We start from the raw sequence: 7,273 nt of genomic DNA, 5'->3' as shown, positions 1-7,273 counted from the left end.
CAAAAAGTGGGTACAAGAGTGTCAACGGTGCCAGGTTGCTAAAAATGTACCATCTAGCTCTGGCACTTTCATGAGTCATCTGTTGGCTTCTCGGCCAAACGAGATTGTTGCCATGGATTTTACCATGTTGGAGCCTTCACAAAATGGCCTGGAAAATGTTCTTGTAATTACTGATGTATTTAGTAAGTACACCATTGCTGTTCCAACTCGGGATCAGAAGGCAGCCACTGTTGCCCAGATTTTGCTCACTGAATGGTTCTTTAGATTTGGGATTCCAAGTCGTATTCATTCAGATCAGGGTAGGAGTTTTGAAAGTGCGTTAATTCAGCAGCTCTGTAACCTGTATGGGGTTAAAAAGTCGCACTACCCTTACCCTGCTGGAAAGCGGGCAGTGTGAGCGCTTTAATAGAACACTTCATAATCTGCTGCGCACTTTACCAACATCTAGGAAGCGGGATTGGGCTTCCTGTCTTCCACAAGTACTCTTCTGTTATAACACTACCCCTCATCAGAGCACTGGCGAGTCTCCTTTTTTTCTTATGTTTGGCCGTGAACCTCACCTGCCTGTGGATTTCTTGTTGGGTCGCATTCGGGACCCTGCACCAGGTGAAGTGGTGGACTGGCTGGCTGAGCATCAGACCAGGTTAACTAGGGCGTTCCGTCATGCTCAGGATCACTTGTTGGCAGCTGCAGGGCGTAGAAAAGAGCATCATGATCAGGGCATCCGGGAGGTTCCATTGCAGGAGGGACAGTTGGTTTACCTGCGCGATCATAGTGCTAGAGGTCGCCATAAAATCCAGGACCTCTTTAGCCCGGTTATCCATCAGGTCGTGAGAGCTCCAACAGCTGGAGGGCCGGTTTATACTGTGGCTCCTGTAGGTGATTTGCAGAGAACTCGAAAGGTGCATCGTGACATGCTGAAAGCTCGGGTTGGGCCAGAGCCTACACCAGTACCCCTGCAGTTAAAACCTACCTTTCCTTCAGGGGGACTGGATGACTCTTTGGAGGATGATTTGTGCTTATTGGTTCCCGATACTTCAGTACCATCCACCTCTGCAGCTCCACAGGTTGCTTCAGGACATGGTCACCCTGCTCAAACTTCTGGGACAGCTCCTCTACCCTTGCGTCGCACTGTTCGTTCCAGGGCTGGTCAGCATACGAATGTCCATCATCTTCCTCGACCTGTGGGTCATACTGCAGGATCTAGTCAGCCAGTCTCCAACTCCCAGTTAGCAGTTTTTCGTCCTTGGTGCTGAGGTTTGTAGATTCATCGTCGGGGCGACGATGCAACACCGGGGGGGTAGAATGTGGTGGGATGGTGTTCCACCCTCCCAACTACACACACCAGGTGTAGCGACTGATTGGTGGGCGGGGCAGATAGCTTTAAAGCTGAGCAGTCCGCTGCGAGGTGCATGTGCCTTGTTTCCTTGCTGTATGTTGGCTGCCCAAGTGGCTGGTGTGCTCGATCCACTCATCCAAAATAGTAAGTGCCATTTTTGCCATCTGGGCTGGGATTGTTGTCGGGTTCTGGTGCAATACCTGCCGTGCGTTTCTGCAGCGTTGCGCAGTTGGCGTTGGCGGCTGCAGTTGGAGGTTGGTGCGGCGAGCGGCTTCCATCCAGCCCTCGCCTGCTGATCCGCTCCCTCCCTGGTCGGCTGTGTCACCACATCTGGGTAAGCTACCGGTTTAGAATTTAATTTATTTTACCTGAATCCGGGGTTAACGAGTTTTCTAATTTAGGATTCTTCCAGAGTTGCAGCGCTTGGACGCTCCTGCTGTCTTGTCTTGTCTTGCCGGTTTTGTTTGGGCCGCTCTCGACTGAGCCTGCTGACGCTTGGGCTGGCGGAACGAGCGGGGCACGACTCCTCTGGCCCCCCGTGAAAAGACATTAGAAGTCGGACAATGACAATTTGTCCCATCGTTTGCAGTGGTTGTGTTCTTTTCTTTGCCGTTTGTTTGTTTATTATTTAAATTACTAATTTGTTTGCTTTCCTTTGTTTTGATTTACTAATTTGTTTTCTTTTGCATTGCATGTTTTGTTTGTTCATTCATTTTGTTGGGAATAACTTAATTTGTCCTTATTTTGATGCCTTTTCCTTCTAGGGGCTGAGTAGTGGGCCTGAGGCCATGTTTTAAAAGAAAACTGTTTTAATGAAATTTGTTAATAAATCATTGTAGACTACTCCGTGCTCTGGTGCGTCTTGTGTAAAAAGATCAACCCCCTCTGCTGGTCACATATCATTATTTCTTAGTATTGTGATTCTTTAAAAAATAAGTTATTGTTGCTAAAAATCAACAAATTTCATATTGAGTGGTTGGATATTTATTTTCTTATCAAATTAAATGGTGTAACTGTCATAAAGCAGGGGCTTTTCTTTGTGGGTTTTTCTTTTTTTTTGTTTTATTTCTTTCATTCACCGTTCAAACACTAGAGGGAGTCAGACTGACCTTCCTTCCAGAGACCAGTGCTATGAACCGCACACCGGTTATGCATCATCTCATCAGGCCGTAAGTACAAGAGGAGCGGGTGCCAGTACTTTGACGCCAGAGTGTTATACCAGCCATGGTATTCTGACCCCTAGAAGCTAAAATCTGAGTTTTTCTCTGGAAGAGTTCATGGAGTAATTTCTCTCGTGCTTTTTCCCCTTGGTCTTCAGGTGTTCTCTTCCGAGCCGCCGTGGATCACTAAGTGGTGATCAAGACTGTTTTCCCTTCTGGACTCTCCCCTCTCATGACGCCATGGACTGAAGCCACTGGTAGCCCGAGTTCCTACTTCTCCTTCCCGTTGGATTACTGTAATGATATGCAGCACCAGTAGGTGGTGATGCAACAAGATAAAACCAAAGAGACACACACGAAGAAGTCAGAGACGGGAACGGGTAAACCCTAGGTACAATGTCTGATGCTATTAGTTAATAAACTAGATAACTTTTAAAGACTTGGCTTTCTTTATATACTGCAGTACAAACCTTACAATTACCAGTTTTTGTTTCCCTGGATTCCTCCGGCTGGTTGCCATATCGCTCCTCCGTCTCCGGTCTGCCCGCACAACCTGCCCGCACAACCTGCCCGCACAACCTGCCCGCACAACCTGCCCGCACAACCTGCCCGCACAAGCTGGCCGCACAACCTGCCCGCGCATAAGCACCATGTCCGCCTGGTCCTCCAACACCTATTAGAGAACAAGCTATACGTGAAAGCGGAGAAATGTGAATTTTATGTACCCACTGTCTCATTTCTTGGTTTCATCCTTGGTGGCAGGCAGGTAAGAGCTACTAAGGAGAAGGTCTGGGCAGTATTGGAGTGGCCGACACCTAAGAGACGCAAACAGCTCCAACTGTTCCTTGGGTTCGCTAACTTCTACCGCAGATTCATCCGCAACTACAGCCAAACTGCATCCCCTCTCACTGCTCTGACGTCTACCAAGACTACGTTCTGTTGGACCCCGGAAGCCGAGACTGCCTTCTGCAAGCTTAAGACCTTGTTTGCCAATGCCCCAGTACTCATTCAACCAGATCCCTTGAAACAATTTATTGTTGAGGTGGACACCTCTGACATAGGTGTCGGGGCAGTCTTGTCCCAGATTTCCGATCAGGATAATAAGACTCACCCTTGTGCGGTTTCTTTTCCCGTAGACTATCCCCACTGGAACGGAACTACGATGTCTGTGATCGGGAGCTCTTGGCCATAAAATTGGCCCTGGAGGAATGGCGTCATTGGTTGGAGGGAACTGAACATCTGGTGCTGGTCTGGACGGACCATAAGAACCTATCATACCTCCAGTCAGCTAGGAGACTGAATCCCCGCCAGTCCCGCTGGTCTATGTTCTTTTCTAGATTTAACCTCTCCATCTCCTTCCGCCCAGGTTTCCGAAATATTAAGCACTCTCTCGAATCCATTCCCCGGATGACTCTGTTAAGACCCCAGCCACTATTCTCTCTCCAAGTTGCACCGTGGGAGTTGTCACCTGGGAGATTGAGGACTTGATCACACAGGCTCAACAATCTGAACCAGCACCCGATTCATGTCCTCCTGGTAAGATCTACGTACCCACTTCCATCCAAGCTCGTTTTAGTCAGTGGATCCACGCAGCTAGGTTCTCAGGCCACCCAGGCATTAGTCGAACTATTTCCCTTGCTAATCGTAGATTCTGGTGGTCCTCGGTCCACATGGATGTAAAAGAATTTGTTATGGCCTGCACAGTTTGTTCTAGGAATAAGCCATCTTACTGACCTACTTCCGGTTTCCTTCAACCCCTCCCCATACCCAAACGCCCATGGTCTCACATGTGTTGACTTCGTTACCGGACTCCCACCATCCAGGGGTTTGACAACCATTCTAACCATAATTGACCGTTTTCCAAAGCTTGCCATCTGGTTCCCCTTCGCAAGCTACCCACTGCATTCCAGACAGCCCAACTCCTGGTGAAACATGTTTTCCACCTGCATGGTATCCCACTCGAGATACTATCAGACCGAGGTCCCCAGTTTATTTCCCAAGTGTGGAGAAACTTCTGCAGGGCCCTTCACACCAAAGTGTCTTTGACATCGGGATTTCTCCCGCAGACCAATGGGCAATCAGAGAGGATGAATCAGGAACTGGAAACAACCCTTCGTTGTTTTACCTCCACCAATCCGGCTGACTGGAGCCAGTTTCTGCCCTGAGTGGAGTATGCTCACAACTGCCATATTTCTACTGCTGTCGGCCTGTCCCCTTTTGAGGTTTCTCTAGGTTACCAACCCCCATTACTGCCTTCTGACGAGGACGAGATTGCCGTCACTTCGGTCCGCTACCACATCCGCCGCTGTCACAGGATCTGGAAAAACACCATCCACGCCCTAAACAATACTGCTTAGCAGAACAAACGTCTGGCGGACCGGAAACGGACTCCAGCACCCACCTATGTCCCAGGTCAGAAGGTTTGGTTGTCTGCTCGGAATGTCCCGTTTAAATCCATGTCCAAGAAACTCTCTCACAGGTTCATCAGCCCATTTGTAATAGAATCCATTGTTAACCCATCTGCCGTCCGCCTCCGCCTCCCAGCCTCTTTCCGCATCCACCCCAAGTTCCACGTCTCCCAGGTAAAACCCGTCCAGACCAGCACTCTGCCCTCCTTCCAAGCCCCCTCCTCCCGCCCGTGTTATTGATGGCCACCCAGCTTACTCCGTCCGCCGGATCGTGGACTCCCGTCAGCGAGGTCGTAGGTGGCAGTACCTCGTCGACTGGGAGGGCTACGGTCTAGAGGACTGCTCCTGGGTTCCCAGGTCCTTTATTTTGAATTCCTCTCTTATCAAGTATTATCACTCTTTTTGGCCGCCAGGTGGCGACTGTTGAGGGGGTGGGGTGGGGATATTGTCATAATGGTGTAACTGTCATAAAGCAGGGGTTTTTCTTCATGGTTTTTTGTTTTGTTTTATTTTTGTCATTCACCATTCAAACACTAGAGGGAGTCAGACTGACCTTCCTTCCAGAGACCAGTGCTATGAACCGCACACCGGTTTTGCATCATCTCATCAGGCCGTGAGTACAAGAGGAGCGGGGTGCCAGTACTTTGATGCCAGAGTGTTATACCAGCCATGGTATTCTGACCCCTAGAAGCTAGAATCTGAGTTTTTCTCTAGAAGAGTTCTTGGAGTAATTTCTCTTGTGCTTCAGGTGTTCTCTTCCGAGCCGCCGTGGATCACTACGTGGTGATCAAGACTGTTTTCCCTTCTGGACTCTCCCCTCTCATGACACCGTGGACTGAAGCCACTGGTAGCCTTAGTTCCTACTTCTCCTTCCCGTTGGATTACCAGTTTTTGTTTCCCTGTGTAACCCAGTCCAAAATAAGAGTATTTTGTATTGAGTTAAGTTCATGGAAGGAATAATAACTTAGAATGTGTTAAGCATGTTTGCTTAAATATTGTTAACCGTCCCTGCTCAGTCTTCTGACCGTGGTCGGGAGACACAGGGGAGTTCTTTCTCCAGGGCCGAAGTGAAAAACCTACTTCAGGGTTAACGCCTTCTACGCCTTGCACAAGAACCACATGTTGGCACGAAGGTGGCTGGAAGTTAACCTTTAATAGCGCCAGCTAACAGAAAACTGCACAGACTTTTCCCCAACCGCTGCTCCGGTCGTCAGCTACGCTCACACTCTCACATTCAGTCTCTCCCACGCTCCCTCAGCCTTCCCGTTCTCTCTTCTGCATGCAGCGCCCCCTTTCTGACTGGAGGACGGCTGCCACACTCAGCATACACACCACTTACTGAGCAATCATCACATACAGTGGAGGCACTTTCCGCAACACTATGTTAAAATTGTTATAAATAAGTGTTAACAAAAAGAAATGTATTTAAAACCGTTTTATAGGAAAGTAATCTTCACCATACTTTATTTTGAAGGGCTTATGTTTGTAAGAGGAAGTGGGGTAGAACAAAGCAACTTCACTGGTCCGTGGTTGGCTGAGGGTCAGGAAGAGACAGGAAGGAGTAGAAATAGAGGGAAAACGAGAGAGAAGAGAGATAAAAAACCGCGCTGGAAAATGTGGCGGAGTTGATGAGAAACGAGTGTTTTGTAGATATTCAGGCTTTCAACTCGACAGTCTGTTTATTGATATCGACTCTACACTTTTGTTTGTAGCTACTGTGATCATTTCAAACCGGAATTCACTGTACAGTAGGTGCAAGTCATATGTAATGCTCGCTAGCACATTAGCATTTAGCATTCATTAGCACAGTGAATGGACATTGAGTACTGTTAGCTAACTCGACTAACAGAAGACTTAACTAATGTTTCCGTCATGGGAGCGTTACAGAGTTGAGCCCAGTGCAAAGAGATGAGCTTACACTGAGTCTGTGTCTGCGCTGGATTTTCTTGCTGTTTCCTGAATCCTGTGAAGGAGCTGAAGACATCTTGCCAACTGGACTAAGGACAAGTTAAATTTCTAGAAGGTTCAAGGTTTTCTCTGGAGTAAGGTACCAAATTCCATGCTTCATCATCACATCAGGCCTGCAACGGGTTTATTTTTTGGGGCTATATTTCAGTTAATTATTGCCGGCTTAGATGAACATTTAAGTGTGGGCCCACACTGAAAAACAGGTTTTGAAACCAAAAGATTGAAACATCTAGTGTTTTTTTGTGAACTTATTATTGTGTTCAATATATGTTCAAAATCTCATACAGTTGTGTGTTTGATTTATTGCAGAATAGTATTTGGAGTTTATTATTTTTGGTCAAAGCTATATTATTGGGTGAAGAGAATAGAAAAGTACTCGAGTATTATTATTCTAAAGT

At 47.6% G+C, this 7,273-nt stretch overlaps 1 long non-coding RNA gene across 1 annotated transcript; it reads left to right on the top strand.

Annotated features, from left to right (window-relative positions):
* Positions 1-1,301: 1,301 nt before the first annotated feature.
* Positions 1,302-2,182, top strand: LOC122824335. Its single transcript, XR_006369481.1, has 3 exons — positions 1,302-1,483; positions 1,559-1,673; positions 1,741-2,182. It is a non-coding gene; the product is annotated as an uncharacterized LOC122824335 (long non-coding RNA).
* The last annotated feature ends 5,091 nt before the right edge of the window (positions 2,183-7,273 follow it).

The sequence above is a fragment of the Gambusia affinis genome, linkage group LG21, assembly GCF_019740435.1.
Source record: "Gambusia affinis linkage group LG21, SWU_Gaff_1.0, whole genome shotgun sequence".
In the NCBI taxonomy this organism is placed as follows: Eukaryota; Metazoa; Chordata; class Actinopteri; order Cyprinodontiformes; family Poeciliidae; genus Gambusia; species Gambusia affinis.
The sequence above is the reverse complement of the archived record's forward strand: the minus strand, read 5'-3'. Positions and strand labels throughout refer to the sequence as shown.